At 46.4% G+C, this 16,933-nt stretch overlaps 1 protein-coding gene across 3 annotated transcripts in view; it reads right to left on the bottom strand.

Moving 5' to 3' along the window:
* pald1a (phosphatase domain containing paladin 1a) overlaps positions 1 to 16,303 on the bottom strand; it is a 204,554-nt gene extending 188,251 nt beyond the window's left edge. For 2 of the 3 annotated variants that reach the window (XM_078428423.1, XM_078428426.1), the window contains exon 1: positions 15,938 to 16,209. The gene's annotated coding sequence lies outside the window, so the exon portion shown is untranslated. Of the gene's footprint in view, positions 1 to 15,937; positions 16,210 to 16,291 lie in introns of those variants that run through there. The other variant, XM_078428424.1, reaches the window with a different exon arrangement.
* Between the last annotated feature and the right edge of the window lie 630 nt (positions 16,304 to 16,933).

Below are 16,933 nucleotides of genomic sequence, written 5' to 3'. Positions count from 1 at the left end.
ATGGGAAAATTCTGTAATTCAGCAAAGGTCTAACTAGGCCGGTCAGATTCCTCAAGTGGAAAGACCTTCTGTCCATAAAGAGAAATAAACACTCATTTGTTTTTTTTACTGCCCTGGAAATTCACTCACAAAATAAAGAGAAATATTGAACTGCGCGGTAAACTTTCACAGGTATTTCTGAAAATGGGACCTGCGTTTCTAATACAGAAACACATGGAGGATGCTGGCCACCCCCAACAACATCACTCGATGTGCAATGCATGGCTGACATCATTTGAGTGAAGTTTAAGACTAACGTGTAGTTCATAGATGGCACAGACCTTGGCAAAGGGGCAGGTGTTAATTGGAGGGTTTTGCCTCCTCCCACAGACACTAAAGAATCATCCCTAATTGGACCATTGCTTGGGAGTCTGAGGCTTTGGTCTTACTCAAGTGAGGCTTCTCTACATCTTCTCAACCACAATAAGTGTCCCTCCTCCATCACAAGCGATCGCCTCATCTTCACGTCTTGTAACCAGTCCGGCACATTCCCAACTACGTCAGTCAATTTCTCTCAAAATTCTCTCAAAGAAATGTTTTTTAATTCAATATTCCAATTCTTACAAACATTTTAATTAATCTTTCAGAATCAGGATAGCAAACCAGGAGATAAATAACAGGTAGGAAGGAAATGCAGATGCTGGTTTATACCGAAGCTAGACAGAAGTGTCTCTAAAAGTATCTCTAAATCTAAAAATCTAAATCTAAAATGCCAAATTAACTCAGCGAGTCAGACAGCATCACCGGAGAAAAAGATTAGGTGACTTTGCGGGTCGATCCAAAACGTCACCTATTCTTTATCTCCAGAGATGCTGCCTGACCCGCTGAGTTACTTCAGCATTTTGTGTCTATCGGAAAGAAATAATCACCAGTGTGAATCATCAGCTACGATAAGAGCTAGTTTTATGGTCTGACAAAGATTCATGGGGGCTGTAAGCCAAACCTGGGAACTCTGGATCTGACCCCCAAGTGTCTGGTAAATAGGAAATTATTGGTTATCAAGACTTTTAAGCGGACAATGGGTTAATGCAGACTTAGAGATGCAGCCTCAAAGCTTTCTCGATCACTCAGTGCCCATCTCCTTCCTGCAAGCTGCCCAGTCACGATCAGGACTGTGGCTGTCCTTCAAGTGAAAGGCGTCAATCCTTGCTGCTTGCCCCAGAGAGGGCTCCCATCAAATACTTAATCCCCATTTCCACCCATTCTGGTTGCCTCAAGAGAAGCTGGAACTTATTCAACTATCTTTTTTTGCCCATTGGCTCCGAATAAATAAAACTTTGGGGAAAAGATGCCCACTTCTGAACTGATTTACTCCCCCAACCTCCTTCCATATCCCGCCTTTTAGTTATCAATCTGCCCATTCGTGGAATTCACTGGAAACAACGTCTATTTTTATTGTCTTTCAATGTTACGCATCCTTGTTTAAACCCAACTATGATCTTGTCCTGAGTCAGGAGATAGCATTATCTTTGCTTCACGATGTATATACTGTTTTGATTTCAAAAGGCCCCAACAATGAAGTACATAGAAGCTACACCACAGGGCCAGATCACTCAGCCTGACCGCTGTGTGCAGGTGTCAATGCTCCACGCCAAACATTTTGTCCCTCCCCCTCTCCCCCCTCTTAGCTGACAGTATCACACATACTATCCACTTTTCAAATCTGCCAGCATTATTTTTGCCTCAGAAACCCATTCCTGATCTCCATTCTCGTGCATTACCCCACCCCGCCTCGACACTCCGCTTTCTTGATACTCCTTCAAAAGATTACCACCTACATCATAGGGCCCTTGCCAGGATAGTTCTGAGACAAATCATGGATGATCAGCCATGATCATATTGAATGGCAGTGCAGGCTCGAAGGGCCGAATGGCCTACTCCTGCACCTACTTTCTATGTTTCTATGTTTCTAAATCACCAATGAATCTACTGTAATTGTGAGAAAGGTAACCTGCCCCTTGTCATGCTGTTCAACCCAACGTCAGCAGCTGACATGTTAAGTGCACCTCGTGTCTCCAACACCCTAACCAGCTGGCTGCGTGACATCAAGTGGTTCAGTTTCTGTGCTTCCAGCTGCTGCCTGCATCGCCTATCATAGTTTCCGGCTGTCGTGCTCTCCCATTTCTCCCTACCACAGGAACAGAGTCTTCTGCATGGAGCACAGATGCAGCGCGGAGGAGCAGTCACATTATGTTACAAATGGTCTTCGTGAAGATTCTTGGGTGACCCTTGGACCATCCTTGATCGGACTTTGCTGGCTTTACCTCGCACTAAACGTGTCTCTACACACTGTAAATGGCTCGATTGTAATCATGTATTGTCTTTCTGCTGACTGGATAGGACACAACAAAAGCTTTTCACTGGACATGTGACAATAAACTAACCTGAACTGGCTCAGATATATGGTCCAAAACTCATTTCAGGACTAAGTGTGTAGGAAAATAACTGCAGATGCTGGTACAAATCGAAGGTATCACAAAAAGCTGGAGTAACTCAGCGGGTCAGGCAGCATCTCAGGAGAGAAGGAATGGGTGACGTTTCGGGTCGAGACCCTTCTTCAGACTGATGCCTCAGGATTAAGTGTGGTTCATTCTGTTGAGTAAATAGTCACTGTCCAACAAATGGACTTGGGGGACTTATAGCTTCAGACTTCCGAATACTTAGATGAAGAATGTTGGCACATATCATAATTAATTGCTCAAACAGCACGGTTTTATTTTCTCCCATGGACAACTTGCTCTTATTTCCAGTTAGAATTAGTTTATACAAAGACTATTATTCACCTGTTCTCCTGTTTGAATAGAAGTATGAAATAAAAAAACATATGAACAATGCCAAAAATAATGTCATAACAAACCACTCATGATAAATCAAGCAGATAAATAATAATGAAAGAATAACCGAGGAAAAATTGGCCCGCTTTCTTGATTAGAAATCAATGACGTCAGATGAGAAAGGATTGAATAGGTTGTTTAGACACCTGCAAGAAATGGTATTAATTTGGTCAAGGTGCTAAAATGATCCAACACCCAGGCGTCCACTCTTGGGAAACAATGATCAACTTCAAATATAACACCAGCATCACCAGCAATCTGCACGTACGCAGCACTTTTAATGACCCATGATATCCCAAAGCCCTTCAAACTACAACATAATTTGAGCAAAAAGCAACTAAAGGAACAAGGACATGATAGAAGGATGAGAGTGGATCTTATCGAAACATATAAGATTATTAAGGGGTTGGACACGTTAGAGGCAGGAAACATGTTCCCAATGTTGGGGGAGTCCAGAACCAGGGGCCACAGTTTAAGAATAAGGGGTAGGCCATTTAGAACTGAGATGAGGAAAAACTTTTTCAGTCAGAGAGTTGTGAATCTGTGGAATTCTCTGCCTCAGAAGGCAGTGGAGGCCAATTCTCTGAATGCATTCAAGAGAGAGCTAGATAGAGCTCTTAAGGATAGCGGAGTCAGGGGGTATGGGGAGAGGGCAGGAACGGGGTACTGATTGAGAATGATCAGCCATGATCACATTGAATGGCGGTGCTGGCTCGAAGGGCCGAATGGCCTCCTCCTGCACCTGTTGTCTATTGTCTATTGATATCAACAGCATGGGTTGAAGAGATAGCCTTTTATGGAGACTCTCAAAGAAGAAGCGGCAGACAGAGTTGATGGTCTTGGCAGCTACACTGCTGTTGTGTGCAGAGCATCAGGGTTGTGCAAATATCTGCAGAGGGTTGACGGGCGGGTGAAGCTTGATCTAAAACAGGGTTGGCTTTTGTATTTTGCTGAATGCTGTGGTTCAAAGGAACTTCTGCCCTCCCTGGCGTGGGCTGGATTGGTTAGTATGAAGCGGATGTTGGTACAAAACCTCAACCTCGCCCATGAAGCATCTGGAGGGGTTATGCCAGTCAGGAAGGGTAATGTTCACAATCTGCCCGGAACTCAGCTCAGCGGAGCTGTCTGACGCTCTTCTCAAAGCCCACGGGACCAAGATACGTCCTGCACTTGCCCCGTCCACACCATCCTACATGCAGTCTGCACCCAATCTTTATGAGCATCAAAGTGAGCCACAAACCCAAATAATCCTTCTGCATCACCGTGACAGATAATCTGCAAAGCGGTCAGGCACGGTGGCGCAGCGGTAGAGTTGCTGCCTTACAGCGAATGCAGCGCCGGAGACTCAGGTTCGATCCTGACTACGGGTGCCGTCTGTACGGAGTTTGTACGTTCTCCCCGTGACCTGCGTCGGTTTTCTCCGAGATCTTCGGTTTCCTCCCACACACCAAAGACGTACAGGTTTGTAGGTTAATTGACTGGGTAAATGTAAAAATTATCCCTAGTGGGTGTAGGATAGTGTTAGTGTGCGGGGATCGCTGGGCGGCGCGGACTCGGTGGGCCGAAGGGCCTGTTTCCGCGCTGTATCTCTAAATCTAAAAAATCTAAAAATCTAAAATCTAAATCGCCCGAATGCCAATTGATTGATTGATTGAGAAACTGCGTGGAAACAGGTCCTTCAGCCCACCGAGTCCACGCCAACCTTCGATCACCCACTCACGCTAGTTCTATGGTGCCCCACTTTCTCACCCATTTCCAAATTAGCAGCAATTTCACATGTAGGAAGGAACTGCAGATGCTGGTTTACACAATAGACAGATACAAAATGCTGGTGTAACTCGGCGGGACAGGCAGCATCTCTGGAGAGAAGGAATAGGTGACTTTTCGGGACCCTTCATCTCGACCCGAAACGTCACCCATTCCTTCTCTCCAGAGATGCTGCCTGACCCGCTGAGTTACTCCAGCATTTTGTGTCTGTCTTTGGCAGCAATGTTAAAGTGGCCAATTAACCTGTAAATCTGCAAACCTTTTTGGAACACGGGAGGAAACCAGAGCACCCAGACTGAATCCATGCAGTCACAGGGAGGACACGCAAACTCCACATAGACAGTACCCAAGGTCTTGATCAAACCCGAGTCTATGACACTAAGGTAGCAGTTCTACCGGCCTTTGGACACCATAGACTTTGGACTGTTGGTGTGGGTGTACGGGGATCACTGGTCAGCACGGACCCAGTGGGCCGAAGGGCCTGTTTCCGCGCTGTATCTCTAAACTAAACTCAAGGAGGGTACCAGAAGATCAGAAAACACCCAATCTGACTTCCACGTCCAGAGAGGGAGAAAGACAGAAGGCAGATAGGGAACTATAATCCATTTAGTTTTACATTTATTGTTGACAAGATGCGAGAGTCAATAATCAAAGAGGAAATAACTAATCATTTAGGAAATCCAAGTATAATCAAAACTAGTCAACATGGTTTTATGAACGGTGAATCATATTCATATTCATATATATACAGCCGGAAACAGGCCTTTTCAGCCCACCAAGTCCGTGCCGCCCAGCGATCCCCGTACATTAACACTATCCTACACCCACTAGGGACAATTTTTACATTTACCCAGCCAATTAACCTACATACCTGTACGTCTTTGGAGTGTGGGAGGAAACCGAAGATCTCGGAGAAAACCCACGCAGGTCACGGGGAGAACGTACAAACTCCTTACAGTGCAGCACCCGTAGTCAGGATCGAACCTGAGTCTCCGGCGCTGCATTCGCTGTAAAGCAGCAACTCTACCGCTGCGCCACCGTGCCGCTCAAATCTTTGACAAATTTGTTTGAATTCTTTGAGGATGTGACGGGGAGAGCTTCAGAGTCTTTAGATTTCCAAAATGAATTTGTCAAGGTGCCACTTAAGAAGCTGGTTTAGATTAGTATAGTTTAGAGATACAATGCGGAAACGGGCCCTTTCGGCCCACCAGGTCCGCGCCGACCAGCGAACCCCGCACATTAACACTGTCCTATACCCAATAGCGACAATTTTTACATTTACCAAGCCAATCAACCTACATACCTGGTATTTATTCACAAAGTGCTGGAGTAACTCAGCAGGTCTGGCAGCATCTCGGGAGAGAAGGAATGGGTGACGTCTCGACCCGAAACGTCACCCATTCCTTCTCTCCCGAGATACTGCCTGACCTGCTGAGTTACTCCAGCATTTTGTGAATAAAGACCTTCGATTTGTACCAGCATCTGCAGTTATTTTCTTATTTAACCTACATACCTGTACGTCTTGGGAGTGTGGGAGGGACCTGAAGATCTCAGAGAAAACCCACGCAGGTCACGGGGAGAACGTACACACTCCGTACAGACTGCACCCACAGTCGGGATCAAAACCGGGTCTCCGGCGCTGCATTCGCTGTAAGGCAGCAACTCTGCCACTGCGCCACCGTGCCGCTGTTTGCTATCGACACTGATCTGGAGCTGGGAACGAACTGCATGGTTTCCATGTTTATCGATGATATAAAATTGGTGGGAAGGCATGCTGTCATAAGGACATTGTGGTTCTGCATCACGATATAACTAAATTAAAGGATTGGGCAAAAATGGAGACTACTGAAGGGAGCTACAAGGTCAAGAGCAATCAAAAGGCAGATTATTATCTAAATGGAGAGACATTGCAAATGTGTCAACTTTGGAGGGAACTAAGTGTTCTGTTGCATGAGTCATAAAATGTTAGCAAGAAGGTCCAAGTGGTAGTTAAGAAGGCATGTTGCCCTTTATTGCAAAGGTGTTGGAGTTTGAGAATAGGATGGTTTTGTTGCAGTTGTAGAGTGTTGTTGAGGCCTCATCTGGCATATTGTGCACAAATTTAGTCTCCTTGCATTAAAAAAAAACTATAGTAGCATTGGAGGCAGTCAAAGTACAGTCACCAAGCTAATTCCTGGGAAAAGAAGGTTGGCCTGTCACGAGATGCTTGCCGGATTGAGTCGATGTTCCTTGGAGTTTAGAAGAATGAGTCTGCAAGGTCCTGAGGGAGCTTGACTGTAAATGTAGAGATTTTTCCATTAATAGGAATATAAACAAAGGTACATAAACTGAGGTGCATAGAAATTTCTTCTCTCAAGGGGAGTAACAAATCTCTGTAATCATCTGCCCCCTGAAGGTAGTTGGGGCAGGGCCGTTTTTACAGCATTATGGGCCCCCGGGCAAAGCAGTGTACTGGGGCCCCTACCATTACTCTCCCCCACCCCCCTTTCCCTACCAGTCGTCGTCCCCTGTCGTGCCGGCGAAAAGCACTTACCGAAAAGCACTTAGCGATGGACTTAGGGTGCTACATTGTTGCGAAAAATACTTACAGATTGCTGTGAGAAGCACTTAGTGACCGAAAATGTTGCGAAAAAAGCACTTATTGAACCTACATTTTTAAAGTAGTATTTATTTATTGCAAGTCACTTAACATACACAGATCAGCATGGGGCCCCTATGCTCGTGGGCCCCCGGGCAAGTGCCCATCAGGCCCATGCGTTAAGACGGCCCTGAGTGGGGGCCAGATCATTAGATATATTCGAGGTGGAGACAGGTAAATATTTGATGGAATTATCGATTATAGTGAACAGCACACAGGAGGGGTTGAGACCAGCAGAGATCAGCCATGGACATACTGAATGGTGGGGCAGGCTCAAAGGACCTGGTGGCTTATCCCTGCTAATACTTTATGTTCTAGACCAGTACTGGCTAATTTTCCATCCATGTTCTTCAGAGATGCTAGCTGACCCACAGAGTCACACGGTGCCTTGTTTTTTGGCAAATCTTGTTCATTATTGCATTACTGTTTGTGGCATTTATAAATTCAAGTCTCTCTCTTCTCTTGGATCGAAGTGACTGCAATAACCAAAATGTCATACTTAATTCCGCTGTCGTCTGTGTATGCTCTCACTTTGCATCGTTATGCATTGAAGATTTATATTGACTTTAAACCGCTGCTCGGTGTAATCACTCAATGTCGGAGAAATGAAACAGAATATTTTACCCCCGTCCCATCGAAGTGCAAACAATCTGTCTGAGAACAGACTCGTGCAAATGGTACACAATTATTGGGGAAGATGGTAGGAAGTCTTTGTTAAATAAGGACTTACAACAAGAACAACTTACATTGATTTAACACAGAGCGCTGGAGTAACTCAGCAGGTCAGGCTGCATCCCTGGAGAACATGGATAGGTGACGTTTTGGGTCAGGACCCTTCTTCAGACTGCTACTTTACATTGATATGACATGACAAAATGTTCCACGGTTTTTCATATTAGCGTTTCCAATTTTTAATTTGCCGCCAAGGCCCTTATGGAGACCAGGTGACTGGGTGATTAGACACAAGGCGCAGTGACGAAGAGAGTAGAGCTGCTGCCTCACAGCACCAGAGACTCCGGTTCAGTTCTCAGCTTCGGCACTACCCTGTGCAGTCTGCACATGATCTCCCGGACTGCACAGGTTCCTCCCACATACGCAAGGCACACAGGTTGGTGGATTAATCGACCACTGTGAATTGCCCCAAGTGTGCAAGTGTGGAGGGAGGGGGGGGGGCTTAATGGAGAGTCTGTTGGCGGGTGTGGAGCCAAAGGGACCGTTTCCTTGCTGCACAACTCCACAAGCCTGCATGCCACTGAAAGAGAAGGATAGTACTGAACTAGTCCCACTCTAAACAGAACGCTGTCCCACTCGAAACAGATCGCTGTCTGCTGCGCCCCACATTTACCGAGAAATAGGGAGATTAAAAACATTTATTATTGTAAACTGGGGTTAGCTTTTGCATCTTAAAAGCTATCCCCAATGGATCCAATTTCTTTAGGATATTTATCCATAAGAGGCACAGGAAAGTAGCCAGGTCTGACAGTTACGTAACCCAACATTTTCCCTTACTTCAGTTCCATCTAAAAGACAGGTGACTCAACACAGAGTTCAAATGGTGGATCTTCCCATGTTGTGTGGCCCAGTTATAAGAGAGCTGGCTGATTCAAGAGAGAGCTGGATAGAGCTCTTAAGGATAGCGGGGTCAGGGGGTATGGGGAGAAGGCAGGAACGGGGTACTGATTGAGAATGATCAGCCATGATCACATTGAATGGCGGTGCTGGCTCGAAGGGCCGAATGGCCTCCTCCTGCACTTATTGTCTATTACCAAATTACCTTGGAGGGATTATGGTGAAGGTGGCCCACAACATCAATGCTGCACCATCTACAGTGAATAGGGCATCGGTGGGCACTGTGGTTAGTTTACTGGGCTTGCAGAGTTCTAGCTATCTCGTTTTCTTCTCCTTTTGTTCACCTTTCCCGTCCCTTCCCCATCACACACTGCAAGCTTCCCTTTTTTTCCCCTCAGTCCTGACGCAAGATCTTGACCCAAAATGTCAACTTCCACCTTTTCCACCCTCCAGATGAGTTTTACCAGCATCCTGCTTTTAGTGTAGGAAGGGTTCAGTCTGAAGAAGGGTCTCGCCCCGAAACGTCACCCACTCCTTCTCTCCGGAGATGCTGCCTGTCCCGCTGAGTTACTCCAGCATTTTGTGTCCATCCTGGTTTTCGCTCCAGGTTCCAACATCTGCCATCTCTTATGTCCTCAGATTTCTGAACTACCACCATCGTACCATTCTACCACCACGATAGGAGAATTTACATTCAAATGCTGAAATCTAACCTGGTTATGATGTTAAAACAACAACCATGGAATTACTCAGTGCTGAAACAACCCATCTGTTTCACTAATATCCTCCAGGAAAGGATATCTGTTACCCTATCCAATTTCCCTGGTGCAAATCCAGATTCACTAACATGGTTAATTGTTAAACATGGTCAGTATGAAAAAGGGTCTTGACCCGAAACATCACCCATTCCTTCTCTCCAGAGATGCTGCCTGACCTGCTGAGTTACTCCAGCATTTTGTGATACCTACGACATGGTTAACTGTTAACGTAACTGTAACGCAACGCACATTGCCGCACTGGTGGGTAAGGCTAAGCAGCGCCTTTACCACCTTAGACAACTGAGGAAATTCAGAGTGTCTCTGAGGATCCTTCATTGCTTCTACTCTGGGGCTGTAGAGAGCATCCTGTCCGGCAACATTACAGTCTGGTTTGGGAACAGCTCTGCCCAGGACAGGATGGCGCTGCAGAGAGTAGTGCGTTCGGCAGAACGCACCATGGGAACTACACTCGTCCCCCTGCAGGACCTATACATCAGGAGGTGCAGATCCAGAGCAAGCAAGATCATGAGGGACCCCTGCCACCCCAGTAACGGACTGTTCCAGATGCTACGATCAGGCAAACGCCTCCGCTGTCACGCTGTGAAAACGGAGAGGATGAGACGGAGCTTCTTCCCACAGGCCATCAGGACTGTCAACTTTTATAACCCCAGAGACTAAATTTTTGTCGACACTAATAGTAACTTATTAACTTTATTTATATGCTGTAACTGTAATTCTTTTTGTGCACAACCCGCAGGCATTGCCACTTTCATTTCACTGCACATCGTGTATGTGTATGTGACAAATAAATTTGACTTGACTTGAACTGTTAAGGTAACTTAACTGGTTAATGGTTGATTATTAACTGCCTCCTTGGTACAGGAATGATTAAGAATAGACAATAAATGGCAACAACAGCAAATTAAAAAACAACTTGCCTTACCTGCACTATTACGCCTTTGAATACAGTGTGAAGCAGTCGCCTGAGTCACATTCTTATTTTCTAGCCTGTTGTGCAGGCTCTGTCACACAGACTTGTAAAAAGACCCACTCTGTTCATTTCAGGGACTGACCCGCCAGGTATTAATAGTCACCTACTGACAGAGAGCCATTTTCCCCACTGATTTCAGTAATGGACTTTATGAAATGGTGCTGGTAATGGTTGCTCTACTTCAAGTTGATGTGAAAGTAATTGTTTCTGTCTTTTCTGAAGCACAAGGTCTCTCCAGCGGTGGGTATCTGACAGCACTCTGCAAAGCACCGCTCAGATACAGAGATCTGAGAGGGGTCAGAGGGAAATGCTATTCCTAGCTGCCTATAATGATTAGGTAGGCAAGGAAGGCGAAGCATTTTCTTTACCAAGACCCAAGCAAGCTTGAAACAGTCAACAAGCAGTAAATTCATTCTTTTTTTCTGAAAGTAAAAGGCCGCTGCTCTTTTGCACAGCGGCTCATTTCACACAGCAAGATCCCACAAACAGGAAATAAAATAGCTGACCGGCGACACGGTGGCGCAGCGGTAGAGTTGCTGCCTTACAGCGCCAGAGACCCAAGTTCGATCCTGACTACGGGTGCTTTCTGTGCGGAGCTTGTACGCTTTCCCCCAGAATCTTCAATTTCTCCGAGATCTTCAATTTCCTCCCACACTCCAAAGACGTACAGGTTTGTAGGTTAATTGGCTTGGTGTAAATGTAAATCGTCCCCAACGTGTGTAGGATAGTGTTAGTGTGCGGGGATTGCTGGTCGGCGCGGACTCGGTGGACCGAAGGGCCTGTTTTTGAGCTGTATCTCTAAACTAAAACTAAACTGTCCCGTGAGAAGAAGACACAAAAGAGTAAATAGTGGAACAGGATCCTCGCCTCAAGAATCAACAGAAATATCAAGAGTTTTCCCCATTGTAGAAATATGCAAGTCACTAAATTATAAATGATTCCAAGTACCATTGTGCGAACACGGAAAAAGTTCCAGTATTTAACACTTGCCGCTAATTGGTCTTGGTTCATTCAAAGCAACTACACATCGGCATTATCCATTGATGGTTGAAGCCCATCTCCAAAGACTTGTTACAAAAGCTCAGTTGACAATTGGATGCAGTATGATGTTGTGATATTGCAGGGACTACTTTGTTGTATCACAAGGACTACTTTGTTTGCCTGTGTAGTAATGTCTATATAAGAGAATGAGGTGATTAGGTGGCCACTCTGGTTCCAGGTGGCCGTGGAATAAACAGCCTGGATTTAAGCTCCAGCATTATAACCTTTTAAACACGTGTACTTGTGGTCCGTACAGAGTCTCAACAAAGGTACAACAGATACCGGACCACGAAGTACAACATATGACACACTCCAAACTGGTGGCTTCAAGGAGATGCATTAGAGCAAGGCTCCATCATTCTCATCCAAGCATAAAAGATCCAATGCCGTTATTTTGAAATGCAAGCCAGTGCGCTGGCTAATATTCTAATTCCTCAACCATCACCAATATCGTGGATTATTATTTTACTGGTGATGGACCAATGCAGTGTTCAATGTGTAAGAAAATAACTGCAGATGCTGGTACAAATCGAAGGTATTTATTTCACAAAATGCTGGAGTAACTCAGCAGGTCAGGAGAGAAGGACTGGGTTCAATGTGGTCAACTTTTCCGACAGAGCTTAAATTCCATGTGTTGTAAATAATACTTGTGTGTCAACGTCATGAAATTAGCTCACTGGATGAAGATTCTTCCTCTTACTTTACGCTCCAAATTCAGAAATCAAGCAAACAAGTGCACAAATAAGCATTTTCTGTTCAGTGCTGTTTAAAGTTTATGAGCCAGTCTATTTTAACGGAATGCTCAAACTTAAAAGACGGGAAAAGCTCAACATTTGAGTGCATAAAACAAGACTTTGTAACCAGAGGCAAGATGTTAAGGCCCTGCTAAGTTGCTTGGCTTCAGGTAACTTGGTTCACTTTCTCCAAAGAAAGGGATGGACATATGAACCTGATGTAGCCCTCATCCTGATGACCACCTCTGCATCAAGCCATGCGTAAAGTATGCAAATACCTCCTGTTGCCTTCCACACGTCTCCAGTGCTGTGATGGATATGCCTAGGATGTGTAGTGAATCTCAGTTGGATCTTGTAGAAACAAGGAGCTGCAGATGCTGGTTTACACAAAAAGACACAGAGTGCTGGAGTAACTCAGCAGTTCAGGCAGCAGCTCTGGATTGGCATGGATAGAAGTCTAAAGGAGGGTCCCAACCCGAAATATCACCTATCTGTGTTCTCCAGAGATGCTACCTGAAACACCGAGTTACTCCAGCACTTTGTATCCCATCTCAGTTGATTCTTGCCGCACAAACTATCTTTCATAAACATGTTTCTGCAGAAAAACACCTTTGACTGCGAGACCATCAGTCATTGGACAGTTATGGAGGATCTACCAGAGAGGGACAAGATATATATTGAGAAAGCCACCCGTGTAGACTGTCAAAATCATCGCTAGAACTCACAAAAAAGCACTGGCAGAGAGCGAGGAGGGCTCTCTCCCCATCAAATCCTTCCTGCACAGTTGGAGCCCAACTCACACCCACACTCTGTCCTCGAGATGGCTGCAGTTCCTATGAGAGGATCACCACCTCCGTCTCTTCCCCTCCCCCTTCCCAGTTCGCCCTCTATCTTCCTGTCTCCACCTATATCCTTCCTTTGTCCCGCCCCCCTGACATCATTCTGAAGAAGGGTCTCGACCCGAAACGTCGCCCATTCCTTCTCTCCTGAGATGCTGCCTGACCTGCTGAGTTACTCCAGCATTTTGTGAATAAATACCTTCGATTTGTACCAGCATCTGCAGTTATTTTCTTACACCATATTGGTGACCACAAGGTGGACTTTGTACTGGAAAAGGATTGCATGACCTTCGTCAAACAGCACTGCAATGACTCTCCGATCCCAAACTATTCTCAGGGACGCACATTGAGACAAATATCAATTGCTGCTGGAACAGAGAACAGCACAGCACTGAAACAAGCCCTTCAACTCACATCCATGCTGAACACGGTGCTAAGTTAAACTAATCTCTTCCACCTGGACATGGATACATAGACCTCTCTCTGCCTGCGTATGACCCATATCTCTCAATTCCCAAAATGCATAAAAATGCACACCGACTTCAAAAGAAAATCTACATTTTGAAAATACATGACCTTTCACATCACGTGAAAAACTACATGAAAAGCTCTTCCTGTTTATCTCTTTCTGGTAAAGTTGGTGTCCCATTTATGCAACGTTAGTAGTATCTGCACATCCTGTTTTTGCAGCCGGGACAAGCACACCTACCTATTTTTGTTATTCGGGTTTGTTTCAGTTTATACTTTCCCCAGTTTTTGACTGCACATCCTGCTCTTTTGTTTCCAAAAGACACTGACCCAACTTATGCAACCTTGTCCAACGTCTGATTTCCAATCCTATACTTGCACAGTGTTAACATGTGGTGAACAAGCCAGAGACAAGCAGACAGCAATCACGAACATAAAAGGGTCAGGATCATTATTGACAGTGAGGCGTCTTATTTTGCAACTGTTCTCACCTGCGAAAATAAAATCTTATTTGTACAGAGCATTTCCTGGCATCAGTTAGACCAAAATAATTCATAGCAAATAAAAGTAATTCGCTGTTGCAATGTAGGGCAAGACGCAGTCATGTTTCCAAAAAACGACACATAATCACAACTTTTGTCTTTGTTCAAAGTTTGAGGAAGGACATCCTTGCTATTGAGGCAGTGCAGCGTAGGTTCATGAGGTTAATCCCCGGGACTGTCATATGAGGAAAGATTGGAAAGACTGGGCTTGTATTCACTGGAGTTTAGAAGGATGAGAGGGGATCTTGCAGAGACGTTTAAAATTATAAAAGGTCTGGACAAGCTAGATGCAGGCAAAATGTTCCCAATGTTGTGGGAGTCCAGAACCAGGGGCCACAGTCTAAGAATAAAGGGGAGGCCATTTAAAACTGAGGTGAGAAGAAACTTTTTCACCCAGAGAGTTGTGAATTTGTGGAATTCTCTGCCACAGAAGGCCGTGGAGGCCAATTCACTGGATGAATTTAAAAGAGAGTTAGATACAGCTCTAGGGACTAGTGGAATCAAGGGATATGGGGAGAAGGCAGGCACGGGTTACTGATTGTGGATGATCTGCCATGATCACCATGAATGACGGTGCTGGCTCGAAGGGCTAAATGGCCTCCTCCTGCACCTATTTTCTATGTTTTCCAATATAAGCAGTATTCTATTTTTCAACATGGCACATTACTGTTAGCTCTTCGGGCTAACGGAATCAAGGGATATGGGGAAAAAGCAGGAACAGGGTACTGATTCTGGATGATCAGCCATGGTCATACTGAATGGCAGTGCTGGCTCGAAGGGCCAAATGGCCGACTCCTGCGCCTACTGTCTGTGTTTCTATCTCTGGAGAAAAAGGATGGGTGACGTTTGGGGTCAGAACCCTTCTTCAGACTGGGGTCCTGGGAAGGATGAGCCAGGCCATGCATCATGAACTGCATGGAAGGTGTGACCAGGTTCGGGTTGGGATCAGCCATTTCAGTCACGTTTCCACACTTACATTTTTTTTCCCTCGTGTCACCTCTTCTGGTTTTTCAGAGATCATTTGCCTCTTATTAATGCTCCCTTCATACACATGTGTCCTTTCCACTCTCAGCAGTCTCCCCCACCACTTAGTCATGCCGTCTCCCCCATTCTCCAGCATGTCCAGACTTTTCCTTCAGTCTCTGTCTGTCCCACCAGCATCTGTGCAAGTTTAATTTCTGACTGTTCCCCAAAGCTGTCCCGTCGACCTGAAACCGGCATCTCCTGCATTTTTTACTTCTATTTCTGATTTTCTGTGAAATACAACAATCTAGTTTTGATGACCTTAGTTGATGTAGAGACACCAACCATATATTGAGATGGACACACTGATAGGGTACATGGTGCCAGTTTAAAGTCTCATGGGCTGCCAGCCCTCACAGTGGGGCGCTCCCTCACAGTGGGGCGCTCCCTCACTATGTCACATATGGATACTAAGCTCACTTTCGTGCTCAAAAGTGTCAAAGCAACTAAGTTCAAACCAGATGCAACAAATTGGCACCTTCTCTCTTTTGACCAAATACAATCCCCTTAGTGTACTCGTACCAGCGCTTGAACAACACCCTCAGCTTTGAAGATGAAACGTTAAATATGTTAACCACTTCCTATTTTTTTTCTTCTCTGCATTCAACGTGAATGGGAGTCAGCCACACTCAGTTGCTAAACAGACCGATTCCACGGGCTTCATGAGCAATTAAAGGAGGAAAAAAGTCGTTACCTGAGCTACTGATTTTGCAGCAAAACATTCAATTCCCTTTAACAAAGGTGGACACGTTGGTTGAGGAGATTTCAGCTGTGAAGAAAGAGGCAGGCACGTATTTCACAGCATCTCAGCAGGATTTCGGTCAGTGCGGCTTTGAGTGTGGAGAGAGAAGTGGTCATGCTTTGGAGAATCCACAGAGTTTCATCAACGGTGCAGCCTGACACCCACTGCCTTCATGCACACACACACATATATATATATATATATACAGTGCACACATACACACATACACACAACACACACAAACACGCGCGCAAAGTCAGAGCAAAACTCCACAGCGGAGAAAGCGAGGGCGTAGTCTGCACTCACCCACAGCCTTGCCAATCACTCGCCGGCTCCTGGTAACAGCTAATGTGGCCGCAGCATGGCCAGCCCCCAGCCCCAGGTCCAGCCCCCAGCCACAGGACCAGCCCCCAGCCCCAGGACCAGCCCCCAGCCCCAATCCCAGCCCCCAGCCCCAGGACCAGCCCCCAGCCCCAATCCCAGCCCCCAGCCCCAGGTCCAGCCCCCAGCCCCAGGTCCAGCCCCCAGCCCCAATCCCAGCCCCCAGCCCCAGGTCCAGCCCCCAGCCCCAGGTCCAGCCCCCAGCCCCAGGACCAGCCCCCAGCCCCAATCCCAGCCCCCAGCCCCAGGTCCAGCCCCCAGGTCCAGATCCAGCCCCAGCCCCAGGTCCAGCCCCCAGCCCCACCCCCCAGGTCCAGCCCCCAGTCCCAGGTCCAGCTCTAACCCCAACCCCAGGTCCAGCCCCCAGCCCCGAGTCCAGCCCCCAGTCCCAGGTCCAGCCCCCACCCCCAGCCCCCAGGTCCAGCCCCCAGCCCCAGGTCCAGCCCCCAGCCCCAATCCCAGCCCCCAGCCCCAGGTCCAGCCCCCAGGTCCAGATCCAGCCCCAGTCCCAGGTCCAGCCCCCTACCCCACCCCCCAGGTCCAGCCCCCAGTCCCAGGTCCAGCTCT

This window comes from Rhinoraja longicauda, chromosome 35 (assembly GCF_053455715.1).
Source record: "Rhinoraja longicauda isolate Sanriku21f chromosome 35, sRhiLon1.1, whole genome shotgun sequence".
Classification (NCBI taxonomy): domain Eukaryota; kingdom Metazoa; phylum Chordata; class Chondrichthyes; order Rajiformes; family Arhynchobatidae; genus Rhinoraja; species Rhinoraja longicauda.
This window is presented reverse-complemented; position numbering and strand designations above follow the sequence as displayed.